Source organism: Larus michahellis, chromosome 4 (assembly GCF_964199755.1).
Source record: "Larus michahellis chromosome 4, bLarMic1.1, whole genome shotgun sequence".
Lineage (NCBI taxonomy): Eukaryota > Metazoa > Chordata > Aves > Charadriiformes > Laridae > Larus > Larus michahellis.
This window is the reverse complement of record NC_133899.1, coordinates 87,305,584-87,333,035: the sequence shown is the minus strand read 5'-3', so window position 1 is coordinate 87,333,035 and position 27,452 is coordinate 87,305,584. Positions and strand designations below refer to the sequence as shown.

General features: G+C 45.8%; 1 protein-coding gene across 3 annotated transcripts in view; it reads right to left on the bottom strand.

Annotated features, from left to right (window-relative positions):
* BDNF (brain derived neurotrophic factor) overlaps positions 1 to 27,452 on the bottom strand; it is a 40,309-nt gene that overhangs the window by 9,871 nt on the left and 2,986 nt on the right. Inside the window, exon 1 of one of the 3 annotated variants that reach the window (XM_074586257.1) lies at positions 9,757 to 10,000. The exons of the other annotated variants lie outside the window; for them this stretch is intronic. The gene's annotated coding sequence lies outside the window, so the exon portion shown is untranslated. Of the gene's footprint in view, positions 1 to 9,756; positions 10,001 to 27,452 lie in introns of those variants that run through there. 3 annotated transcript variants of the gene reach the window in all.

Below are 27,452 nucleotides of genomic sequence, written 5' to 3'. Positions count from 1 at the left end.
TAAAGAAAAAGAAAAACCTTCTGGAAAAATTAATTTATCAGGTTCACACTTTCTCCTAGTTGTATAATGCTGCAAATTCTTTCACAGAGGAGTACTACACTGCTATTCCTGTGAATTATATGGGCATTGGGTCCTTCTCCTCCACAATTAAAAACGTAGTTTACCTGGTTCATGACTTTTCATGCTTGCCACCAAATACAACTATAGATTATGGCATCATGGGAAATTATTTCCACAAAAACTGTTGAGGTTCATTGAAGCAGTACGTTCCAGTGGACCCCACTGTGGTGGACACAGTCACTACCTGGCGTAAACCTATAGAGCTCTGTTCATAGATTTATGCCAGCTCTGAAGGTGGCTCAGTATTTATGTGATCATAAAAATCAATTGGGGCCGACAACTAAACTATAGCTAATAGCTGTCTCGGAACAAAATGTGACAGGTTTCAGCAAAACAGCTTCCTCACGCTCAGACTCCTGAGCAATGTTTGGCAATAATTACACTTTAAAGGGGAAGGAAAAAAAAGCTTTCTAGGTGTGCAGACTAGCTCCTCCCTTCCCCCCACTGATATAAGCACATAAATAGCCCAGACATGCCTATAAACAGAAGTATGCAAAATCCAGCCCAACACCACCTAACTTTCCTCCGCTCTGCACTTGCGTGTCTTGTTTCATGCACACACCCCTCTGCTGAAGAAAGTGGCTCCACTGCCAGCGTACTGCTCTCACTGTGAGAGCCCTTAAGCTCCAAAGGGTAGGTTTGTATATGGGATTTCAGTCATTAAATAAACACCTCTCCAGAAAAACCTTCAATACCTATCCCTTCACATAAGCAGATCCTACTGCCCTGCAGGGAAGGAGAGTCTCTTTCTCTTCAGATAGCTGGGGGTGGGAGGAGGAAAGAGAAAGTTAAAGCGAGAAACATTAAATTACCCAATTAGTCTGTTGAAAACAGACAAGTGTTCTCCCTCTCCCAAATCTCTGCACAACATGATAGATTATCTAGAAGTCACCATCCTATTCAAAATCAAAAGCAGGGCTGTCTTATTGGAGATAATTAGTAGTTCTGGAGAGGAAAAAAAACCAAACCAAACCACTTAGAAACTGTAAAAACAGAGACCTGGTACTTATTCTGCTGTGACTCTCCACTTGTACAACATTTCTTGGAGAATACACTACCAAAGTTTGCAAAGTGCTTTGCAAACATTGAATCTCAACATCCTTAGGTGACGAGGAACCACATCAGAAATCCTATTTTCCTTCTGGGTAGGCCAAAGCCCATAAAGACATTTAAACAATTTACCCCAGATTGCCCAGCAAGTCGCTGCAGAGCCAGAGGAGACGAGGGGAGCCCCCGCTCCCCACCTCTTGCTTCAGCCACTACACAAAGCGGCCTTAACCATGTCTATCATTCACATATTTTGCAAATCTCTCTATGGTAACTTCGGTGTCTCACCCAGAAAGAGGCAGGGCAGCTGATTAAAACCTTAGGGGTATTACTTTGAATACATATGCTAGCTCACTTCCATCTGTGTCGTTAATTAGTTCCTGACTGTAGGTTAAATGTAGGGCATGTTGTCACGAGCCTAAGGTGGGGTGGCGGGACCTCCTGCTATTGCCATATGGCTTTTTGTTTCTTCCTTCATTCTTCAGCTTTTAGCCTCATGCTTCTAATTTGTGGACTCAACCATTATATAACAAAGAACAAGAAGAAAAGCAAAACTAGTGTTAAAATAGAAACATTCTCCACCATTAAAACCTCTAGGAGGTTTGATTTGAAATACAACACAACCTCCTGTCTCATCCATAGGCTGCTTTTACCCACAGCAAATTTGCTATGAAATTCAGGAAAGACCTATTCCCATGGAGTACTACTACTGCACAAGTAGGTATTTACCAGCCCTATAAACCCAAAGCAGGCAGCTTGCCAGGGAACAAAGGTCAGCCTTAATTTGTATAAAATGGAGAAGAGCAAGGGTATGCCTACTCGTAATATGGATGCTCAGACCTTACAGAGGATGAAGGACCATCCCCATCAAAACAATGACCGAGGTCTGGTCATCTTTTTTCCCCTGATGCACCTCCACAGATGCATCTTTTTGTTGAAAACACAAATGGCTCAGCACTCTCTTCAACAAAACTACAGATCATGTTTTGAAGTATGCCTGAACATGACTAATTACAAGACATGCAGACTATCAGCAGTTCCCCTGCAGTCATTTTCTAGTGAGTACAACTTGAATACTAACAGGTCTGGTGGTGCTTTGCAACTGAAGACTTGCTCCAAAGTGTTTAATTTAGAGCAGACATGGAAGTTATTTATTGCATTTTCTAGCTCTCATTGCATAGCTGCCCTTCCATTAGCTAGAGGCAGGGGAAATGATTTCTGGTATTTCCAAGCATAAGATTCTATAATTTTCATAACAGTTACAGGAATCAGAGCAAGGAAAAAATATACAGTATCTGTGTTGAACAAAATTGATTAAGAACTAGGTGATATGACTTCATGCCTGAGGATTATGGAATTCAAGATGTTGCATCTAGGTTTGTCAAACTGGTAGACTTCTTTTGACGCATAGATATCTGAGTAGCTTCTTAGATCTTATTTCTGCTGAGTTTTTTGTTTGGTTTTTTTTTTTTTAATCAATGGAGACATGTGGAATTGACTCACTCATCCCTTTGCAACATCCTTGTTAATTGTGCGACTTTTGCAGCTACAATGGCAGAAAAGTTTTGCACTGGGGGCAGCAGAGATGAATCACTAGTGCAAAATAGAGAGAAAAGGACTTCAAATGAGTCTTCCAGGGCAGGCAGGTTTGTTCTTTATTTTAAATTCATATGCCAATCATTAGCTTTTAAGGGGAAAACTCATTTTCACACATTCTTTTGCTAGTCATTACACAAAATTTGTATTTCTGCGAGAAGATGTAAAGAAGCACTTGCTTATCCTCTCTTTGCACCATTTAAGTGGCAGCAACTTGCCAACGCCATACCAGTAAGTACCCTGCTGTTGTAATGAGACATGAAACATCCTTCTTTGCCTCTCATAAAATAAAAACAATCCTTCTTCACCAGTCTGCAGGACATTAGCTGCCAACAAAAAAAGAATAACCATGACATTGACATAAACTGTAATGTTTATATCTGGAAGAGCAAAAATGGAGAACTTCAGATGTGTTTATTTCTAGTTTTGGTTCAACCCATTATAAAGATAAAGGGCGGTCATGACATTCAGCAGCAAATTCATACTTCACCACAGTTTCCTGGCACGGGCTCTGGTTAAGTTACCCTTGCCAGCTTGAACTTGTTAGTGGCTTTGCTTCCCCCTTGGACTCACACTGGCTTTCAGTACAAATTCTATCAAATAGCATTTCTCTCTTGGCATTTACAGCTCAGTCAAACTGGATTATCAACTCAAAAGGAATGTAAATAGCAAGTGAAGATCCAAGTCTTAATGCAGGCAGCCAGCAGGCACAATTATCTAGAAATACCGCAAAACAAGTCCTGTCGCTCATCCCAAGAGTGTCCATACACTTCTGTAGTACGGTGACAGCTATGACTAAGGGGAGGTTGGTTTACTTACTAATCCAGCCCTTGAATAAAGTTTAGATTTCATTTCTTTTCATCTCAGTATATCAAGTATTAAATGCTCACCGAGAGCGCCATGGCCAGTGTAAAGAAGGGTAAACTAAACCATATGGATACTAAATGTTGAACCAAGCTCAAGTAAATGGCATAACAGACTAAGGAATCCAGAGATCATAACCTTTAATTCTTTGATCTAGAAAAAACTGCATTTCTCCAGGAGCTGTTATGTTTAAAGAAAGCAGTGTTTTGATCACATTAGATAAGGCAGAACATGCACTAGAATTGGCACAAGATTAACTCTCTTTTATAAGATATGTACTACAGGATTCTGGGGGGAGGGGGGGTGGGGGGGGTGAAAAAAAAAAAAAAAAAAAAAGGACTTTGTCCTGTTCTTACTGTTATAGCCTTAACTGCAGCAACACACTCCAAGTCTTTTGCATGATGAGTTAATAAAGAGCATATAACAGCATTTTGCTCAAGACTTCACCGAGTTCAATCCCTTTCCAGACTCCTCCTGCTACGCTACATGCATGCACGGGACCACAAGCCTACCTGTAGCCCAGTGCGCATACTGGAAAGGCTGAGGTTGGATGTGAAACTGCAGGTGAATCAATGGTAGTTTTTCAAACACTAGTTTGGTACAACAGCTCTCTCATACAACCTATGGTATAACAAGTCTGCAGTTGCCTCCCGCCTTGAACAGCAAATGCTCCAGTATCACAGCTCCTCAGTTTTGCCCAGAAAAACTCTATTCCCTCAGAAGCTATACATTAAGCCCTTATCCTAATATGCTTTGCACTGACATTTAAATATTTTAAGAAATTATCAAAACCATAACCTGGAAAGATATGCAGTACATGCCATCAACTAGTGGCTTGCATTTTCAAGGTTCTGTGAGATGTAAACTCCCACTGAGGTTTAGTTGTGTTGCGTTTCTTTTTCCACTGGGCATTTGATAGCCATAAGCTAGTAGTTATTATAAAAGCCCCCAAAATGTACTGTGTCTGTAAGAGTCAAACAGAAATAATTATACATGAAATTACAAGTTCAGTGGGTAAAAAAGGTACATTGTTTCTCTTTCTAAGTGGTTCCTCACAAATTAAATAGGCAACAGTGCTCATTCTTTTCTCCCAAAAGCAGAGAAAGAACCTGCTATGGCCAAAGACTGCTGTACAAAACAAAAAGAAGCTGTGAGCTCAAAACAAAACAGGAAACTACATCCTAAGAACCAAGGGGCAGATACAAACATACCCAGATTAACTTCAATACTGTATCCTGTTATATAGAGAAACCAAGCTAAAGGATACTGAGTCGATACATTAAGAAAATCAGGGTTTTTTTTCTATTCCATGAAACAGCTACTAAAGGACACCCCGTACCAAGCAGACTTCAGTGCCAGGGCGGGGGCACACACCCACGCCCAGCCCAACTCAGATCCTTAAGGGACTAGTTCTACATTGCACTTTTTTGGTGCAAGCTTTGGACACACTATCAAGTCTCACCAACAGCTGTAACAAGCCAGTATAAATTTGACTTGCAAATACTTCTTTAGGTGTAGTCTAAAGTTCAGTCAGCAAACGATTTACTGAAAGTGATCCTTCTTGTTTACCTATTTGAGCCACACAAGGAAGACTGTATACAGATTAGATATCCGCATTGCTAGAACAGAATTTGCAGGTACCGCCTCAGTCACAGGGTTAAATAAAGCCCGCATGCATACACTAAATTTGCTGCTGCGAAGTAAGAACGATTGGAATTAGCAGCCTTGCTCATTTTAATTGTCCAGCCTCGCTTGCAAGAGCCAGCCACAGCAACGTGTTTGGTTCATGCATCTCTAGGTGGCGGTAGCTGCTCAGATTTTGAGATACCAAGAGATGCTTATCTCAAATTTAGCAACCAGTATTCCTCCCATCCTCCTAGAATTGCCTTTCCTAATTTGAAATGTGACCCCCCTCCCCCATTTCTTCATAATTTATAGTAGTCTGAAGCTGAGTCACAAGGATTTCTGCATTTTCCTAACCAAGTACACAAGAAAAGAGATGAACTGCCAAAGTACTGAGGTAATTCATAGCGTAAAGCATCGAGAGCTTCTAGTCGATCAAAGGACTCAGAGAAACAAACATAAGAACAATCATGCCTTCTGTTCTGTACAAATGCCATGGCCAGAAATAACTGTCCTAATTAACTGGTTTCAAAAAATGACTTCTCTGAAAGATACAATATTCTTACCCAGGACAGTATACAACTGCTACAACCTTATGGCAGCTGTCACTGGGGCATGAAAATTCACTAAATGAAGTTTCCTTTTGCTTCCTCTGGTTGTCCATAGTACTCATCTTCAGACAGCTGTAGCCATTTGTGATGCCTAAATTATGCTGTAATGGGACATTCTGCCACCACTAGTATCAGTGTTACTAAAGGATTACAATCACATCAAATCAGCATCATCCCAGCCAACCCTCTGTTCACAATTTATAAAGGGTAGAAATTGTGCCTGAGATGAGGTTGAGTTTTTTTGGTAAGACTGTTGCCTGTTCAGTCAAGTTCATAGCATCTTCAGTATTTCAAACTGCTCCGTGTTGATGCTTACTGTTGGGTGTAACAGTTGAACTCTACCAGTCTATAACAGTTGCCTGATGATTAGGTCCTGAATGTTGGAGAAAAATATGAGCCTGACCCTACAGATCACCTACACTTTATGCATGTGACTGTTTGTCCTGTTGTACATGGACAACTCCTGCAAACAGCATTCCTCATTGCACTGCTCAGAGCCTAGAATTGTAAACAACGTGGCCATTGTACAATTGTATCCGAGGTCATGGGCTATAATATAACAGTTACCCTAACTCCCACGTGTATCTCCAAAATTAAAGCATTTTATTCTTCTGTTATTGTATATTCCAGTGTTTCCAAATCAAGCAGCATAAGGATTTATGTTAATAACAAGGAAGTTTCAGGTACCGTGGCAGAGCTGCCTGTATACACTGCATGGTAAAAATCTGTTATTTACTATTTGTATTACAAGAGCACTGAGAAGTCCTCATCAGGTACCAGGAACAGAAGGCAGACAAGACAATCTCTGCACCAAATAACTTACAGAAGAAGATAAGACTGAATAATAGGTATGGATAAGGAAGGGAAACAGTAAGATCCATGAGCTGACAGACAGGGAGCACAGCCTACCAGCCCCATCCCAGCTTGTGCATCAGGCAGCCTGCTCAGTACACACCTGTACTGCTTCCTCATGGCATACTGCAGGGAACAAAAGAGTTGTTACGCACAGCACTTTCCTAGCTGGAACTGAAGACAGTAGGTCTTCCTAGTGACGAACAGGAGTTACCACTTCATTTCGGCAATACACAAAAATAGCTTAGCTTCAGTGCTTTTAAAAGCTTCCTTTTAAAGGGTGTTCACAGCTAAGCGTTACCAAGAATGCCAGTGTATGAACTGATCTAAGAAATGATTGAGAGTTTCCTAATTAAGCAGCGTTCTAGCTATTTAGCAGCAACCAAGCACTCAAAACATATGCTTGAAAACAGGTCAAGACAAGTCAGCAATTAGCCTATTAAAAGCATATATCCTCTTCTAGTGGAGCCTCCACCAATTCACACAATGCCTCACATCAGATTGATAGTGTAGGCACAGGGCACATTCTTAGAACAACATTTCAGCCTTTTATACAAACCAGGAAGGCAGATATGGGAAATACTACTACTTTTTTTTTTTTTATACGACCACACTTACTACACAATTCACTCAGAGTGAATTGTTTCTCCTCTTCATGCAGGCTTACCCATAGAAGGGATGAGAGGGTATCCTACTCACGAGTTTCTTGTGACCTGCTTTTATACCTGCACTCCAGCAGAGAACTATTACCTGAGCTAGACACGCATCTTCTTGTGTTTTTCCCACTGTAACAGCAGAGTAACAGTTGCAGAAAGTGCTACAGGTACTGCAAGGACTTTCAACTGCAGCTACTTTCAGCTCAGCACTGTCACTATATGCAAAGCTTTTAAGCAAAAGCACAGATCCTTTTTTCCACTATATTCTTTCACATTTTAATGAGTCTTTAAAATCCTTTGCATCTGTGCACTACGCTTCGTAGTATTCCAGCATATTGTAGTACTCCTGTAGCACTACGCTACAACATAATGCCTTCGTGTTTAAAAGCATGCTGCTTGAAATTAAACTTTTTTCAGTTTAGCCTTACTCTCTCCAAGATAAAAGCCCTTCCCCATTTTCCTCCACTGTTATATCTGGATTATTCAGATAAAGTGTTCTTGATCCTTCTGACCCGGTTTACCCTGATTTCACAGCCATATAACAACAGGATCTACCCTGCAGCTCCGGAAAGCAGAGAGCACTGGCGACGTGAACAGAAGGCATGCTACTTACAAATGGGTTTTCCCAGCCGAGGTTCAGTGAAGCTGAACATTAAGTGATAGTACTACAGCAGAAAATTGTTGTGAATTACAGAGCCCTGTAGAAAGACTCCTGTATCTGGTAAATCGCCGAAACATCTACCAGCTCCTTCAAGGTATTTTAGAGTTGCAATGGAGCCATTGCTTTCCCCCCAAGACCCAGGTGAGGGGCAGCACCAGTCCTGGAGCAGGCAGGAGAATGTCACAGTTTTCCTTCTCCCTTTCCCTGGGTTTGTTTACACAGCCAGAGTCCTGCCGTTCTGCATGCAGGGAGCCGTAGCATCCCCCTGACAGCTGCCACCTCCTCTTGCATGCCAAACCCCGGGATTTGCAGTCAGGACAGAGCCAAGAGCATCCCCTCTGCCTACATTCTTCCATACCTAGACTACTCTGGGCCATCACCGGGGTTGAGTTTTCACCCAAGCGCTGGCAGACAGCACTCCTCCTCCACCAGCAGAGCCACTGATTCCCACCAAGGTGCTACCCGACACAAACGAGCAGGATGATATGACAACCTTCTCCCTTGACGACAGCCCACCACGTGCAAGCAGGAGGAACCCACCACTTCTGCCACCCAGCAGCCACTCAAACTTAGTGACGCCAAAGCTGCTCCTGCCTGCGAGCGGGCGGCTCGCTGCCCGGCCCTTTGCTCCTATCTAAAAATGACCAAGGAAATTCAATTTATGTACTTATCACACTATGAATTAAAGATTACAGAAACACTTGCTGAGGGGAAAAAAAAGTTTCAGTGGGATAGATTCTTTGCATTCATTAGAACTGTGTTACTAGAAACATAAATAAGTAATGACTATTGATCTCGCAATAGTCATAACCTCGGAACAGCAAACTACAATAAACTGAAAGGAAAAGTACGTATTTTAACCGTAATGTGCAAACCAAGATACCAATAGCACCTCTTAAAAAATAAAGAAGCAAAGCAAGCGTGGCCCACAGTTGTAACACCTTATGCTTTTCGTCCTATATAAAGGGGGAAAAAAAAGTCAGTAGGATAGCTCAAGGCTTCCAAAGTATTAAGTAAACCTTTGCCAACCACATTTACCGTCTAAGGCCAATTCCTTCCTGGCTGGAGGATGTTTTCCACACCAATATGAAACCAAACCTCGCGGGCAGGACCCAACCTCTCCCCTCACCCCCCACGGGAGACACCCCACCGAGCGCCGCTCCCGCCGCCCGCCTCAAGGCGGGACGACAAAACCCCCAACGCCACCGGAATCCCGCTGAGGGTGCCGGGGCGCCCTTCGCATCACAGCGACGCCGGCCCTCCGACAAGTGCACGGCTCTCCTCGGCCGGGCCGGGCCCGTCCCTCCCCGCTCCCCTCATGAAGGAAGGGGCCGGGGGGCTGCCGCCCCGCCGCGCGCCCGCCGCCAGGGGGCGCCGCGCGCGGCCCAACGGCCGCCCCAACGGCCACGCAGGGCGCCGCCACGCGGCCAGCGCGCCCCGCGCCCGGCCCCGCCTCGCCCCGCACCGCCGCCGTCGGGGGAAGCGCCGCCGCTGCAGCCCAACGGCCGCCCGGGCTCCCGCGCTCCCCACCTCACGCCTCCCGCCGCCGGCTCCCCAACAAAAGCCCCCGCCGGGCCGCCCGCCCCGCCGGGCACCGGCCGGACCGACAGGTGCGGGAACAAAGGGGCGCGGGGGGCTGCCCCAGCCCTCCCCTCCCCGCCCCGCCGCCGCTCCCCTTCCTGCTCCCCGCCCGGCCCCTCAAGTTTCCCGGCGGGGCGCCGCGTACCTCGTCGTCCACACAAAGCCTGTCCGGGTCCCCTCCGGGAAGTCACATCCTCTCCCGGGCGCCCAGTCCCACCGGCCGCCTCCCGCCGCCCCAGCAACACAGGCGGCGGCTCAAGTGTCTCATCAAAGCTTTATGAGGGGCGGGAGGGCAGCGGAGACGGCTCCCCCACCCCCGCCGCCCAACGGGAGCCTCCCGGCCCCGGCGTCTCTCCGCGGAGCCGCTTCGCCCCCCGCCCGGGCGCCTCCGGCCAGCGGCAGCGGCGGCCGCAGGCACCGCGCCGCCCCGCGCTGCCCCGCTTAAAGCCTCCGCGCCGCCTCCCCGGCCCCGCCACCGCCCCCGCCCCGCCCGCCCGGCCCGGCCCCCGCTTCCCCGGCGCCCCCCGAGCGGCGGGCAGGGCGCGGAGGGGCCGGGCCGGGCGGGGAGCGGAGGGGAGAGGCGGGGGGGGGGGGGGTGTCGGTCCGCCCGCCCGCCGCGGGATATTGGTTTACTCCGCCGGGTATTAAGCAAGCCCGATCCATTTAAATATCGCTCCCGCGCTGACCTCTCCGTAGTTTGCCTATTAAGAATGCAATCAAGATAATAACAGGCATTGCTTATTAATGAAGCGCCCTCAGGTAACGTTACACCGGTGACTTTCTGGAGGCGGGCAGCGGGGCGCGGGGGCTCAATCCAGGCGGCCCGGAGGCGGCTCTGCCTGGCCGGGGACCGGCACCGGCGGCCGGAGCCGCCCGTCGCCCCAGCGCCCGCCGGCGAAGCCCGGGGCGGCCGCGGTGCCCGTGGGATCCCGGGCGAAACGCCCCGCTCGGGCTCTCTCCCGGCTGCCCGCCGGGTGGTTTGTCCTTCCCTCCTGTCAAAAAATCTGTCTTGCCGTTTCCCCCTTCTGCCTGTGCAGCAAATACAGTAAATTATTGATAGTGGAAATTGCATGGTGGAGGCAATAATGGCATCCCCTGATTGAGTAGCTCCATTTGATCTTGGTAAAGACAAGGAGATGGCATGCTCCCCGGCCGGGGCTGGCTGTGGCAAGCGGGAGTGCACGCGTGCGCCGGTGGAGCACGGCACCTCACGCCACGTCCCAGGGCGAAGGCCAGCCATGGAAGAGGCACCCACTTCGTCTCCTAGCCTGGCATGGGCTGTGGTGGCCACACCTGCGCCTTCCCCTGTCCCCTCACTGGTAAAGTTGGAGGCGGTCGATTTTCAGAAGAAGATATCCCATCTCTTTTATGAATCGGTTAAAACAAGCATCTTTCTACACCTTAAAGCCTGACTGCCATTTAATTGCAATTAACGCCAAAGGCCCATCCGCTTCGGTGCGCTTGCGGCCGTTTATTTATACTAGAAGAAATGTGTGCAACTCATTGCTGCCTTCAGACAGTCTGATTGCCTGTGTGCTTTTGCTATGAAACACCTGCATTTATTAGATCAGTAAAGTAATAAAATATCCCAGGCGTTTGAAATTTGAGTACACCTAAGGCCCTTCATATAAAAAAGCTTTTAATATATATTAAGGGAAACAATCCTGGTGGTTAATATCCTTTGCAGCTTTAAGAACTTCTTTAAAAATCATGTTCCAGTACCACATTACCATCCTTCTTGCACTTGGGTTTTGGTTTTGCGTGTTTGAACTAAAAGTGTCACTGAGCTGTGAAGACAGTTCCACCTTTTTAGTCCCAGTGATTTCCAGTCCAAATCTACTCAATTTACAAGAAAGGAGATGTTTTTTCCAAGTCCTCGCTAACAGCCTGGGCCTGAGGAATCACGCCCAGCTCTTGCTGTCTGATACATAGTTGCTAATAAAGGTAGCTCTTCAGGCCAAGTCCTGCTCGGTTTTTTCTGTAATATTCAAATTCTGCCATTAGAAACACATCAGCCATTTCTTTTCCTGCTCTGATATACCAGTATAACCTTGCATCCTGCCGCAATACTGCCAGGCGGGTGTTTGAGTGCAATTTCAAACATGGGGATCGTAACTGGAACTTGCGAAGTTAACGTGTGCATTTTATTTTCCCGTTTTGGACTTCTCTCCACGATCCCATTCAGCTACCCAGGTACGACTGTATCGGTGTGGGTGCCTGATTTCACCCAGGCAGTATGTTTTCAGCAGCCTTTTTGCATAGTGATAAAACAGTACAGTTTTAATATTCTCTGTTCGTAAGAAGATGCCTGCAAATATTTGGATGATCTATGAGTCAAGTTTAACAGCAGCAGCAGAGGCTACTTTAATTAGCTGTAATGTAATACATTACACACATGTTATTCCTGGAGGAAGGACTCTTCTCCCGGTACACTAGACATGCAGATGAGCAGCAGCGAGTATCATGCTTTAGAGACACCAAAGCATCTGCTGGCTTGTTCGCAGGAGCGAAGGAGAAGGCGCATATTCTGAAAAAGTCTGCTTGTAATCAGAACAAGTTTTTTAATTTTGGAAAGGAAGCGTGTTACGGACCGCCTAACAAGTCCTCACTCTGCGGGACGCGCTTCCAGCTTGGCTCTGCTAAGAACGTGACAACCATCAATTCCAGGCAACCATGTGCTGAAATTCCCATTTTGCTCTGCTAGAAACACACTGCCTTTTGCCCTGGTACAGAGATTTTCCCGGGGAAGAGGTGTGGTCAGAGAGCTGCTGTATCTTGCCAGTATAATCAGCCCTTTGGGGATTATTACCAGCCAATGCTTGATTCCTGGGAAAATGAAAAAGTAGTGTAAATAATGATCTGTTTGGATTTTTAATGCACATACAAGCCGGGCTCCTTATTTTTCAATCAGACCCTGACTTCAAGGAGAATTTTGTATGAATGAGCCCCAAAAGACAGGGTCCACAAGGTATTAGTTTGTGAAGCAACCGATAGTCATCACATGGAGACACTGCCCTGGTCAGAGCTCTGCTCCTTTGTCCGCAAGAGGTACTGTAAGCTTGGAGGTACACATATACCCTCGCCTTCAAAACTCATGGGATACGTAGGATGCAATGATCAGACATCCTGACGTTTCCCACAGATTCCCAGGTGACCCCAGGAAGAGTTGTCTCTTGTCGTTCCTGAAAAATGACATCTCCCAGCCTGTCTCAGGTGCAGCTCTGTTTTCCCCATTTGGGTTGCAGAGGAGTCAGAACTGAGTGGCACTCGAAAGGAAAGCTACACCGCAGGCTGCAGGGGGAAGAAATGGGCAGGCAGGCCCTTTGCTGGTGATTTCGGTTTGGTTAATTCAGCGTATCGAGCCTCTCGGTGTCATTGTCATGGCATGCCCGCCTTACGGCATTTACCTTGAAACCCGGTATCTTTTTCCTATACCTAGCTAGTTAAAATTCTTTTTTGCATACACAAATTATACTTCACCCTTTTCCATGCAGCAACAGGGAATGAGTAAGAAAGAATACGAGTTGTCAATCAACATAATGTTGATTTATCCCTGCAGCAATATCAGATTGCTTGCAGGGGGGTAAGACCATTGCTTTTTGCTGAATTCAATTTAAACTCTAGCAGAGGCACTAATGATGCTGTAGATACTATAAAGAAGAAAGCAGAAGCACGCACATCTGGTTTCTGTCTCGGTGGAGGTTATGCATTACAGTGATTGATGTACGAGGTCCAAATTTACTGATAAACTAATAATATGATAAAGTAGTTTCTGGGGCTTTTAAATTCCCCCCATTGCAATTGTAGGAGAAGCAATAAAAAAGTCGATATTTGAAAAGGGTAACATTCTTAAAAGGTCTATAGTTAGTCAATACATAATTGGCCATTCAGTCTTGCCCCACAAATGTGTCTTTACACTCTCCATTTTATTCACGTAGTATTTCGACCTACTTTTGAATGAGAAAAAGGTCAAGAAGCTACAATTTGGGCTGCCTCTCACCCGGTTGTCAGGGAATATAAACTAATCCTGATTACACAAATGAGAATGCTGTTGATGTACTTGGGTTTTGACACTAGAGTATTTTTTCTATTAATAATTTTAATTGGCTGAGGTCAGTTCTTATAGCACTACAAGCATTTTATGTTTAATTATGTTTATTCATGTTTCCTAGTTACCTATCTTTGCTATTTTTTCACATTAGAAGGCTGGAAAGTTCATGGAAATAAACTTTTCCGACTCAATGCTAAAAATTGCAATGGATTATAAACACAATCGGAGGTTGCCGGCATGTCGCATTTGTAAGAAGATGACTGGGCTGTGACGCCGTTCTCTGGTGATTCAGCGATTGCAGCATGCACAGCAGAGCCACTGATGCTCCACACGAACATCACCGGGACTAGAAAACCCTCACCATCTTTGAGGACCAAACCCAAATTCTGCTCAACTACGTAAAGTCTTCGTAATCAGCCATGCTGTGACTGAGCGAGATGAAGAGAGAAGGAGGGTGGCGAGTTCTTCCCCAGCCCACCCCTTTCACCCAGGGGTTGGCCAAACCATGGCCACAGCCTCTCCCGGGCGTCTGCATTGCGTGTCAGTGCCCTGGGATTGATGGCAATTGGATCTCACAGCCTTGAGGTTTACCTCGCATCCAGCCCGCAAAGAGTTGCTGTGGCTCTGGTCTGCAAGGAGCTTGCTGGGTGGCCAGGATATACCCTGTGTCTTAAAAATAGCACAGGGTACTTGCTCTTAATATCAAGCATAATTTCGCCTTCAGTGAACAACGTCTGCCGAGAGGCCTTTTGGCCTCATTTTATCAGGGAAAGTTATGAGAAACAGCAAAGGCGGGAATACAGACCTGAAGATCTTTCATTAGACGTAGTTTGTAGGCTGCATGTGGACAGGCACCGAAACCACAACATTTTTGCTGAAGAAAATACCACCTAATAGCTCAGAATTGTCACTCTGCAGCTACAGCGAAAGTGAATTTAAAACTCCAACAAACAATTAAAATAATTGGTCTCTTCTCGTGCCTGCTAGAGATATGCCAGCTTTCTGTCACGCAGGGGCATCTGTATCCTGGATCTTGTCCCATGCCTTCTAGTCAGGGATTGCAGTACGATTTATGTGCATAAAACTGCTTCCATAACAGAGCTCTGTGGTAGGTGCAGATTAGTCTTTTGCAAACGAGGAAATGCATGTGTCTATTATATATAAATTTATCAAGCTGCTCATGAACGTACTTGTTCAGCGAGCACGCCCCTTCTGTGTTTGTTCCTTGCCACTGCTCATGTAGTTGTCTCTACTGGCATCAACTGTCATAGAAATGGAATATGAATCATACGTGACAATTACCACATACATCGAGTGATGAACACACACACATTCCTCCCCATCCAAATGCATGTCCACACTTACCCAGGCGATGTCACCTTACGTGACAGCTAACCAACACCGTGCACACACCAGCAGAGGACACACATGGCTGATGAACACGGAGTGAGGTACAGGCGGGAGGTGGCTGCAGCCAGCACCGGGATGCCCCTGCGAGCCCTGCGAGGGCTGCTGCACAGGGACCGAACCCTCAGGTAACTGCAGGGAGGCAGTTAGAATCATAGAATGGTTTGGGTTGGAAGGGACCTTTAAAGGTCATCTAGTAACGAGCAGGGACATCTTCAACTACACCAGGTTGCTCAGAGCCCCGTCCAACCTGACCGTGAATGTTTCCAAGGATGGGGCATCTACCACCTCTCTCTGGGCAACCTGAGCCAGTGTTTCACCAACCTCATTGTAAAAAATTTCTTCTTTGTATCTAGTCCGAGTCTACTCTCTTTTAGTTTAAAACCATTACCCCTTGTCCTATCGCTACAGGCCTTGCTTTAAAGTCTGTCCCCGTCTTTCTCATAAGCCCCCTTTAAGTACTGAAAGGTCACAATAAGGTGTCCCCAGAGCCTTCTCTTCTCCAGGCTGAACAACCCCAACTCTCTCAGCCTGTCCTCATAGCAGAGGTGCTCCAGCCCTCTAATCGTTTTTGTGGTCCTCCTCTGGACCCGCTCCAACAAATAAATCCATGTCTTTCCTGTGCTGAGGCCTCCAGAGCTGGAGAGTACGGGGTTATGGGGTTTGGCCCTGGCTGGTGCAAGGCAGGCTTTGACAGCTTCCCTGGGCTGCCTCCACAAATTTCTAGGTGTCCCTTTTGGGGTTTTGTAGGAGCCCCACGCACTGCTCGCGCGGCGAGACTCTTACACCAGGCACAAAATCCCTCTTCCCCGTGCAGAAGGCTGAGGGTGTCCAGGATGATAATTCACCCTTCGTCCTGACCACAGGGTCCCGTGGCCAGTGTGGAGCCATGCAAGGCCGACCCCGTCCTGCAGGGTGGAGGGCGGCTACCAAGGATAGCCAAAAAGGTGAGAACTAGAGAAAAGGAAGGAGAGAATGAGTCCGACCCAGCAGCAAAATTAACAGTTGGCTTTATCGTTCCCTGATGCTCTGACACTTGCTAAACTTGGGAATTCATCTCACAAGGGTCTCTGCCTTACTGCTGTCATTTTGGAGGCACTAAACACCCGGCACCGGAGCAAAGGGCAAAGTATCTGGGTTGTGCCTGAGAGTATCCAGTGTACCGGGTGTCTGGCGCACGGTGCCCAAGCTCTTCCCCGCTCGCCCCTGACCTCCCCGCTAACAGCCTGGCCACCGCTCCATCGCAGCGGACAGAAAAGAAGCCATGAAACAACAACAACAAAAAAAGACTCTGAGTGAGTAGCAGATGTGGGAAGGGAAAAGAAAATCCCCTCTTCCCCAAAGAGGTTGTGTGTGATTCCACGGGACGGGGGAAACCAGAGCCGAGTGCGGAGAGGTTAGATGGCTGGAGATGCACTCCTGTGACGAATCCGGCCATTGGAGCTCTATGATTAAAGAAGATCAGAAAACTCTCGGTGCACTTGTGGGTGAAAGGTGTTGGGATTGACTCATCTCTCCTTTCCTCTAAGTATTCAGTGGGTTTCAATTAGATGCAATACAGTGGATTATTTTTAATATTTAAAGGGATCGGATTCCAGGGGTTTAATAAACTTAGCCAGGCATCTTGTCCAATAGATAGATACGTGCCTTACCAAACCCTTCTCAGTACCTAACTGTGGAGAGCTTATTTTGGGTATGTCCTAAAAATAAGCAAGCCCCTCAAAACCCCAGGTTTGCAGCCCTGTGAATGCTCCTTTGTCATTTATTTCTATTTAAGCAACTAAAAATCTCCTCTGACATCGAGCTCGAGTACTCTGTTCGCCAGGTGCGGGAGGCTCAGTGATATTGCCCGGAGGGTGATGGGTGATAAGAGATCTAAAGCAAACACTCAGGGAGGGGAGATGGAGGACGGGTGCTTGGCGCCGGGGGCCAGGAGCTGTGCTGGGGTGCCCACCACCCACGGGGCCCCACTCCGGCCTGGAGCTGGCAGGAGGGATCCTCCCTGGGTACGCGAAGATCCTTGGGAATGAAAAGCATGTGTAAACATTAAACAGTTCTTCTAGCTCTCCTGCCCTGCGCTACTTTCATATGAAGGCATCTTATGCTACACTTAGATAGCTGTGCTACACTTAGACTCATCTTCCCAAAGAGGTTAAGGTTCTTTGGCTCTGTCTCTCTTTAAAGCACAGCCACGTCAATACTTTTAATGAGCTGATGTGTTTAAAGATAAATACAAGAGATTTTTTTTTTAAATAGGATATCGAGCTATTTTACCTAAGAAGCAACTCTAGAGTTCAAAACATTTTCCATGTTAACCACCTAAAGCATTAAAGAGAGAAGTATCTGAGGAACAGTAGATATTTTTGTTATTTGCAAAGTAAAATTATCAGTGCAGCAATAAAAACTAAATAGAGTCCTCAAAATGAAAGCCAGACCACATTATGTTCTCCTCCTCCAGTTACTTTGACTTGTGGCTCAAGAAACAAGTGCTGGATTAGTTGCATTAAAGCCAAAATTTCCCTTGACTAACATGTTTCATTTGTTTGCTGTCTTTTCTGTTTATTGAACACTTGGGATTGTTAATCTTCCACTAATTTAACGACTGGAACCATGTTGTGTATAAACGTTACTACTTTCCACTTTGGAGATTAATAGGCAGCCATGTGTCAGTCCGGCAGTTTTCAGTCGTACGGGTAAAAGGAATCATCTGTTTATCCACAGCAGAGCAGCGCCCGGGTGGCGCGTGAGCACCAACTGTGGCAAAAGAGTCAAGATTTGGGGCACCATCGAGTCACGTGCTCGCCCATTCCCCGGGGAGCGTTAATGCACAGCAAAAAATGCTAACAAAGAGGGTGCCGTCCCCAGTCCCTCTTTCCTTCCACCCTAACACCCAGCCCAGCCCCAGGGAGCGGGATTTACACAGGGGCCTTCATTTCTCTGCATTGGCCAGATGAAATGATTCAATTGACCTGCACTGCATAATTGCTTTAAATAGTAATTAATACCAGTATAGTTGTAGTTGTGGTACTCCTATCAAAATATGATTTTTCTCCTCACAAGTACAGTACGGGAGTAATTGGATGCACAGCCAGTTCTCTCTCTGCGGCACGTGATGTGCTTGGTCTATCATTTATAGACACAGAGAGATGGAACGAAACACAGGGCGGTCGTATGGCTACTCTGGAATTCAAAAATCCTGAAATATTGATTCAGAAAATCAATACAAATTTTAAGATATTTTAAAATAACCTTCCTCAAGTTCTACACCATTGCTCAAATGGGAAAACATATTGATTTTTCTGTCCCAGGAACAAGCCTTCCTGTGCAAGGATGGGGTGGCTCTGGAGGGATGGTGGTGGGGCAGGAGCATCCGCCAGCGGGGACATGGCCACCACCACAAAACCCACGCGACCAGAATGGCAAGCAGGAGGAAAGCAATCGCACGCGTCCCATACGTGTTCCCGGAGCGCGGCAGCCCACTCCCACCATCCAGTGTCTCCCAAATGGGCTGACCCTTAGCTGGCTCCTCTCCTATCTTTTCCTTCTACTCAATGTGCCCAAAGCCCCTCTATTTTTAGGGTTGGCTGTGACTCAAAGACTACACAAGTAAATTCCACCCCTGGCTTTGGTGAGATATTGAGTGGGGCCTTCTCTTGGTGGTTCAGGACTCATGCCATTGGAGTATAAATTCATAGACAACATTATCTGTGTTTATTTCCTGGACACTGTTTATTTTTCATGTAGTTTATACAGATGATGAAATGTAAATGCTTACAAGGGAGTGGTGGCTTTAAACACCTCTTTGTATTTCATTAGTTATTCTATTTAATCCACTATAATTTATTGCAACCCACAGTTGTACTATACGGCCTCATAGTGCCTTTACTTATTTGAATATAAACACCACTGAAGTCAACAGGAATGCAAAGTATTTAAATCAGAAGAGAGCCAAGTGCTAGATTTTAAGCAAGGACTCCGCAGCAAGGCATTTAAACCACTATTTTAGACTTCCGTTACGTTTCTGTTTGATGCTTTACCCTGATACGCGCTCTGGGCAGAATCCCTTTCCCTTCCAGACATACATAGATTCTTCCCCTTTGGTTTCTTAATTTGGGTTAGATCCCATAATATGAAAAATATACTCTGATATTGCACCTAGAGCACATTGATGAGGCCTAAAGAGCTCTCCTGTGATGGGAATTAAGATCAAAAAAGATATGGAATTTAAATATTCAACATTTCTTCTTGGATATGAAACAAAAATTGTTTTGATGCAAAAGTCATTGCGACAGAATATGTTACTTAGACTGTGGGATTGTATTAGGGTAAAATGGCTTTTTAGATAAGAATTGCACTGAGAGAAACTCCTTCATATGGAAATTATGACATTTTTGTCTATTGCCTCTTACTAGAAATGTTTAAAAGATCTGTTAAAAATATTCTTTTAAGAAGTTGTATCAAGATAAAAGAAAGTAAATAAGAACCAGTATAATTTAGAGGATTATTTCTGATTAGTTTCCTAATTTAGACCCAGTTAAGTGCCAGAAAACTGCACCAGTTACCAGAGTTAGGGAAGCGCAACTGACAACATAAGTTTATTTTGCAGTTTGGGGGTTGCTGTGCTTTTGTCAGGACCTCACCTTTGCAGTAAATTAACGTTGTGTTAATTCCATGTACTGATGGGCTTAGAGAGACTGAGCCCAAGTACTAACACAAATGAAAGACAAGTGTAGGAAAAACACGTTCTCGCTGCCTGACAAAAACACACGCCTCGGTGTTTGACAAACTGGTCCTAGACCTCCCTCTGAATTTAGCCGATTGATTTTTAGCTAGCCATCGATCTTTACTAACATCCCACAAAAAGCACAGACTCAGAGGAAGGCGGACAGCTTCCCCCATCGAGGTTCCTGATACAGCCATGTAGGACGCGCTCGCAGGTGGCCGAGGGATTGCTAAACCAGCTTGCCGGGAAGATCGACCTTCATCCCATGTTCCCCCATGCTGGGCAAGATGCACCACTATTTCTTTTCCACCCAAACACTGCTCTCCCAGCATGGGCCAGCCTGGGGCCGCTGAGGCTCCAGCACTCTCCATCATTTCTGCTTGCCCACCATCTCCTGGTGCTCCCACACCTCCTTACTGGCAGGGGGTCCCTGGTGGTCCCAGGTACATCCCTTCCGTACAAGCTTGAATGATGCAACCCTATAATTTTCCTTCCCTATGGCTTGTCTGTCTGTTACATATCTCCATGTAGTCTCTGCCTTGCCAAGCAGTGACAGTGCCCATGAGAATGGATGAAGGAAAATTAACTCAGCCACAGCCCAGGTGCCTCCTCTTTGAGGATACAAGCAGGCTGTCACTGTGGGAGCAGTATCTGGGGACACAGGGAGGGTTCATGGCCACAGTGGTGGTGCTGTGTCCTGGCCCAAAGTCTCTTGAGTGCCTGTCCCTGAGAGACTTCATTGCCTTTTTCTATGAAGAGTCAAAGGTGGGGTTGGACAAGGCTTGAGAAGAGGTTGACAAAACTCACAGCGATGCCCTGAAGTGTATGCTTCGCATTAGTCCGAATTTCCTCACCACTTTGTCTGGAAAATCCCTACGGATAAATGAATACGAAATTCTGGCCAGTTCAAATTAACTTTCTAGCTTTGCCTTACAAAGGGCTTAGCCTTCTTGTCAGATATTTTGGTTTCCTTAAACTTTGGGAAATGCTGCAGGAAATCTTTGATGGGAAAGTAGATGATAAAAATAACTATTTGGTGCCAAAGGTGGTAGACTGGGGATTAAAAGCCCCACTGAAGTCAAAGCCAAAGACCCAGATGCATTTGGGTCTTTGCAAGAGCTCAAAAAAACAGAGGCAAGAAAAGCAGTGGGTACCCCGGGCTATGACCATGGTTGGGCAGCTGATGACTGAATCTAGGTGAAGGATTTGGGAAGAGGAAAACAACAGGTGGTGGGCGGAAAAAAAGCACGAGAACTAGATCTGCCTGGGGAATAGGTGGTGGATAGAGTGACCGACTGCTGATGTAGGAGCGAATACCACGGAGAAAGAGAAGAATCAGGTGAATCCATGATTAAACTCTTACCCCACCAAGGTCTTTGTGAAAGACTTATTCACACTAAAAAAAACCAACAAAAAACCCCAGGAAAACCCCTAGACTCCAAGTGCTCATTCTCTCAGAAGAGGATGAGAGCAAAACGTGTGACAGATATTAGTCACGTCACTTAGGAAGGTGTTCAAATACCATGATGAATGATGAGTGTGGCATAAGAACTTAGAATCACTTAGTCAATAAACCAAATCTGGGACACAGAAAGAGATTAATATGGGAAATACTGTGAGATTCACTCCTTGTGTGGATGACGCTTTCTATAACCAATAGATACATTATTTATTTTTTTCTCTGATGCAATGAATTTTCATCAATACAATAAAGAGTATCACACTTCAGGCTACAGCAAGTGACTTCTACAGAAGCAAAAGACATTTGAGATATATCACCATCCATTGGAAAATTCCAAACCCAGGATACAGCCTTGCTTAAAAACTGCTGTGACATTTGGTTTTCCTGGCCAATACTATTTTATCAGATATCTGTTTACAGAATTCAGCCAAACATCCTCTCAGATGGTTTTATAAACTTCCGGCAGATGTGAATGAATGCGTATTTGACAGACCCAATTAAGCACCTAAGCGGCTCCAGTCTCTTGACCCCTGCTCGTGACTCTCACCACATCTCATTCTCAGTAGAGTTGGTCAGGTTTCAAAAGGTACTCACTGTCAGAAATCAGCTGCTTTTTCTTTTCTTTTTCTTTTGGTAACCACCTGTTTCCCTGAAACCCATTGTCTTTTCATGATGTATTTTGTTTTGAATTTGGATAATTTATCAAGTGTCATTGTCAGACTTTTGATGATAGCTTTAGAGGGAAATACCAAAAACCTCTTTGAACACTCTGTAAAACAATATAAAACTGAGTTTTTGTTGAAAATATTGGAAAAAAGGTAGTTTTGAAATGTCAAATACTTTTGAAAGTCTGTCTATGTTGTCAACATGTGGCCTTTTCTGGTTCCTCAGGGAAAATCTGAATGGGAGCTGTGATAATATGGAATGACCACTGGGCCACCATACAACCTTCTTCCATTGCTGTTCTTTTAAGGAGTGAAACATGTAAAAGGATGAACAAATCTGAATGCAGGATCAGGCCTGAAGCCGGTACTTTGACATTTCTGTAGCTGTACAGGTTTAGTGTCTCTAATATTAGAATAACACACTGCAAGAGTGAGTACGTTGAGCTATACTGTTATGTCTTATCTTAGGCATGAGCAGTCCTCATCTAGACAGCCTCCATCATTCCCTTACCATTCGCAAGTGTTTCTTAAAAATAAATCGACTAATAAAGAAGCTGAAACGTTGTTTTTTATAAATTTATGGTATTGCTCACCTTATTCAGTGCTTGGGGGGGAGTTTGGTAACACCTCTGTATTGTTGCTGAACAAACAGAGGCAAAAGAACTGGGAAGATGTGCTATACAACACACAAACTGTGCAGGAGTAACCGACTTGGTGGGTTATTAATGGAAGCAGCCTTGGAATCAGCCTCGCTGGTCTTCCCTCCGCTCTGTCTTTAAAGAGGTTGCATGACCACACGTACAAAGCAAACCCCTTGGACACTGCCCATGTTCTTATGCTCTTGCTAAACAGATGAGAGAAGGGTTAATCCTGAAGCTGTCCCACTGCCAGGGTCCCTTCCTCCTCAACATGCCTCAACTTTTTTTTTTTTTTTAAACTGCTTCAGCTTGTATTGTACCATTAGTTATAATAATGGAGTCTAGTCAGAAGCTTGTGGCCCCATAAACTTTAGACATAATTTTAACTGTGTCAGCTTTAAAAAGTCAGTATCTGCCTCATCAAAGGGCAATCATGTCCAATGTGGGTGTCTGTGCCAATTGTGTTTTGAACTGCAGCAATAATCCAACCAAACCATGTGAAGAGCTTTTCTACACCCACATTTCTTAATTATCATCATGAGACTGAGGTAGTTGAGACCAGATCTATAATGTTTTCTGGATGTCAAAATGCCCACACACCTTCTGTAATCCTTGTGCTACCAGCCCCCTTTCATATTGCTTTTAGCTGGTCCATCTAATTATCTGTTACCATGACTGTTCACTGCGTTATTCCCCGAGTCCCACAAAGGCTTGTCAGGAGAAAGGGGCTCTGTTTAAGAAAAAGGAAACAACTTGTCAGATGAGACCTCCTTAGCTGCACAACCCTACCAACATTTTAGTGGATGATAAACCCCTCCTCACCCCTTTCAGCAATGAACCATTATTTTTTTTTACAACCAGGTGAGACCTAGGGCTTTAAAAGTCTCTGCATACATTGCATCCGTAAACAATGCGTTTTCTTGGGAGGTTTGGGATCTACTGCCAGTTTGGAGAATAAATAAGTTCATTATTTTCGCATGTGCTACATTCAATAAGGATCTGAAATGGGCAAGTAGCGAAAATGTTATGACTTAATGAACATGTTGCGTAATCATTCTTGCCAAATGTCAAAATAAATTGGAGGCCAGAGTGTATGGTTTACGCTTGTTAAATTGGGGTTTTGTGTGCTATTTCGGGAAGGGAAAGAAAAAAAAAAAAAGACAGACAGACCAGACCACAAAAAGGTAGGGGGAAGAGAAAGTATCCACTTGGCCACTTATGGCAAGACCTTGGTCCATTAGAGTCCCACCACTAATATTCCCCACGGGAGACCATACAACAGCCTGGGACTGTGGGGAAACCACTTACCGACAGCAGAGTTGGCTCTATGGCAAATGCCCCTGCCCCAAGGCTCTCCGCTAGCCAAGGAGGAGCAGGGGCCAGCCCCCCGCTGCCCGGCTTACGCCAGCCACCGGACACGGCTAATTCCTGCCTCCCTGGCAAGCGTGGAGCTGCACCAGAGGTGAAAATCAGTCACAGCCATTAGTGACCTCAAAAGACATTTTTTCACCAGGAGATTACGAGAGTTTGTGCTCTGCTGTGAAGTTCAAATGACAGCGGGAATAAAGTGACCGGAGCCAGATCTCGCTTTTGCTGGAGGCTGTTGTGAGATGTCTGTTCACTTCTACGGGTATCCCATCGAACCCCGTTCTGGCCTACAGGGACTGAGAAACGCAGGTTTTCCCTATGTTACGCAAAGAGTTTTCTGTTTGTCCAAGCAATGAGTATCTTGAAAGCTCCGGGTCCGGGAATATCTACACAGCTGAGGACCTGATCCTTTGGACACTGAAGAGTGTCACGGCTATTTTCCGTTTGACATTGCCTCGGGAAAAGACCAATTAGGATTACGCGAGAAGTAAAATTACTCCCATACTTACACGATTAGGAAAATAGGTCTCTCAAGCTGCATGTTCAACAGGAGATCAAAGCAATGTTGTTCTTTTGCAGTTAGATTTTGACTCATTTATGTTTTGCCCCACTGAGCACAGGTTCTAGCAGCACGGGGAGGCCACTGGCACACGCTTCTTACTCCACCTCTACTTCTAGTAATGGGAACGCAGCAAAGGTGCCTGTATTTCTTGCTGCCCGCATGAAATGCGTGGATACATATCTGTGGCTTTCATTTATTTTGTTTCATGACACAGGGAGGGGGGAAAAATCCTTTTCATACACCTACATCTATCACATAGCAACTAAGAATAGAAGCAATATTGAGACAGATGGAAATGTTAACGGTGACAGCTCACAAGCACGAATCACACATTTGTGAAATAATGAAATGGGTGGGCAGTTGTTATATGAACTCCATGTCAGTTGGTATGCTTTCCTGGCTATAATTTTGCAAGAGTATGTCTCAGAGATATTTTCAGTTAATGGGAGAAGTCGGTGCCCTGCCCTGCCCTGCACCTTGCTGGCGTGTGGGTGGAGGGATTCACTGAAGTTGGCAAGCGATTTGCACGCGAAACTGCTCATCAAGCGCCCCGGGCGCTGTGGGACGTCCCCTGACATTTTCCTGCCGGGGCATTTTAGTATTCCTAACGATGTGGTGGGAGAGACGCAGAAAGGAGGTGTAAAAAACGTTTGGAAACCCAAACACGAGGGAAACAAGGGATACTCACACTTGCTTCAAACTCCTACTTCCAGGCATACAAGTATTACCTTTTTTTTTTTTTTGCGTATCATCTGCCCATATTCTGTGGTCTCTATTACTAGCTGGACTCGCCGACCACGAATGAAAATGAGGATTACAAAACCAGTCCCACGTTTCTCAGTTCTTTCTTTCTAGTTCTTCGTGCCCCAAAAGCCATCATCTCCATTTTAAGGACCACTTTGACAAGCCTGTTTTTGCTAGCCCCAGTTTCTTAGCCCCAGTCTAATGTTAGCTCAAAGGGGAGGGAGCTGTGAAAGCGTCTATCCATATGTATTTTACCTTGTGCTACCTGTTTCTTTCCCAGGTCTAAGGAACCTACTGATTTTCAACAACTTTCAGCGGCACTGTGTCTTACAGATGCTGTTTACAGCACTTGACATGACTATTTTTTGCTAGAGGAATGAACTAGATCTCCCGAAATCTTACGGATGCTCTCTTTGTTTGTGCATCTGATTAAAATATTCCAACAGCTACATCTTCGAGTGCTTGGTGGTGATTTACTACGGTGATTCATGGTAAGACTTACAGCTCTGAGGAAAATTTGTCCCTCGGGATTCATCCACCTTTCCAGAATTTCTCATGGCAGGACAATCGTATGCCACTGTATTTAGGAAGCAATGTATGGTTACTAAATGGCAGCCAGGCTGCATTTTCTTCGGGCACTTCTGAGAGCTCAATATTACCAGTGTGATAAAGAAATGAGATAAAGGACTTGCTGTACAAAGGCAAATGCATGCATCCAGCCACCTCAGATTAATGAAATGCTAGACCTAATCCTCCAGCATACATGCCTGGGAACGGTGGCCACTAAAAATAAATAGTGAGAGCTATCAGACCATTTGAAATAGGAAATTACTGAATGATGCTGAAAATCAAGCGGTTATCCAAATGGAGAGGTGCTGAGAATGACAAACTTGGAGACAGACCATGCCTACGTCAAGTACCACATTAAAAAAACATCTCATGCTGGGCACAGACACCTGACAGCCACCAAACCACTGAAGACAACACTCATGGTACCAGGTAAAATAAAAGGAAAACTATAAAAAAGGAGCAAGAAAGACTGCCACGTCAAAATTTTGCAGGATGAAGAGATATTCGAAGGAGATAGGACATTTTACAGTTTCATAACCATAAGAGATGAAAGGTGGTGACGAACCACCACCAAAGCGGTGACAGCTCTTGGAGAAATAGTAGGTACTAAAATCAATAAAGCTACTTGCAGATTAAGGTATGAGTCACCGTGAGCAAATGTGACCAAATATGGCCCAGTGTAATTTGTTAGCAGCCTCCCGTCCCATGCATCTCTGCAGAGAACGATTAGAATTCAACACAAACACGGCAACACAGAGGCAGAAAAGGAAGTACCAGAACCAAGAGTTTTTTAAGAGCTGGTAAGAAAGTAATGGGTATAAAATTAAAATATACAAAGATATACAAAATTATCCACGGAGTGGAAAACTCGTATAAATAGAAGCTCCTTGGCAACCTCATATAAACCAGAACCATTTATTTGGGGAAGTGGATGGGTCTTAGTAGGGCTCATCAGCACTAGATCACAGGAGATGTATTCAAATAGTAGCTCTACCACCTGAGGTTTCCCTAAGTGAAAAAAGGTCAGAGGACGTTTCGTGATGAATTTAATGCAACTGATACTGCAAACTCCATGCGTTTGAGTTTTGTCCAGCCTGCGGATGACGGATGCTTCTGAGACCCATCTCTCCTCGGGCTAGTTTCTCCTCGCCTCAGAGCTCCTGAGAAATGCCTCTCATCGCACCCGGGCAGGCATCCCCAGCAAACGCAAGTTCTCTAAGTGGAAATGGAAAAATACACGGGGGGATCCTGCCCGGCCCCTTCCCCGGGCTCCCACCCCGCGGCGCGGCCGGGCCCGGGGGCGGTGGGGGGCGGTGGGGGGGCTGTCCCGGCGCGGAGCCCAGGCCGCGGTTTGCGCATCCCCCGGAGAGGAGAACGGTTGTTATTCTTTAATGACAAAAAAAAAAAAACCAAACCCAGCCCCCCATAAATAGATACTAACGCAGAAGAGGCGCCAGGTGACCGACTTTCGTGGGAGCTCCGCGCCGGCGCCCCCCCGGTGCCGTCCTGCAGCACCTCCATTTTGGCTGTGCGCGCCGGTGCCCGGCCCGGCTCCGGGGCTGCCAGCGGCACCGTCCGGGGGCTGCTGGCGACGTGCCTCTCCCGGGGGGGGAGGGACGACGACGATATGGAGGGGGCGGCAGAGGGGCGG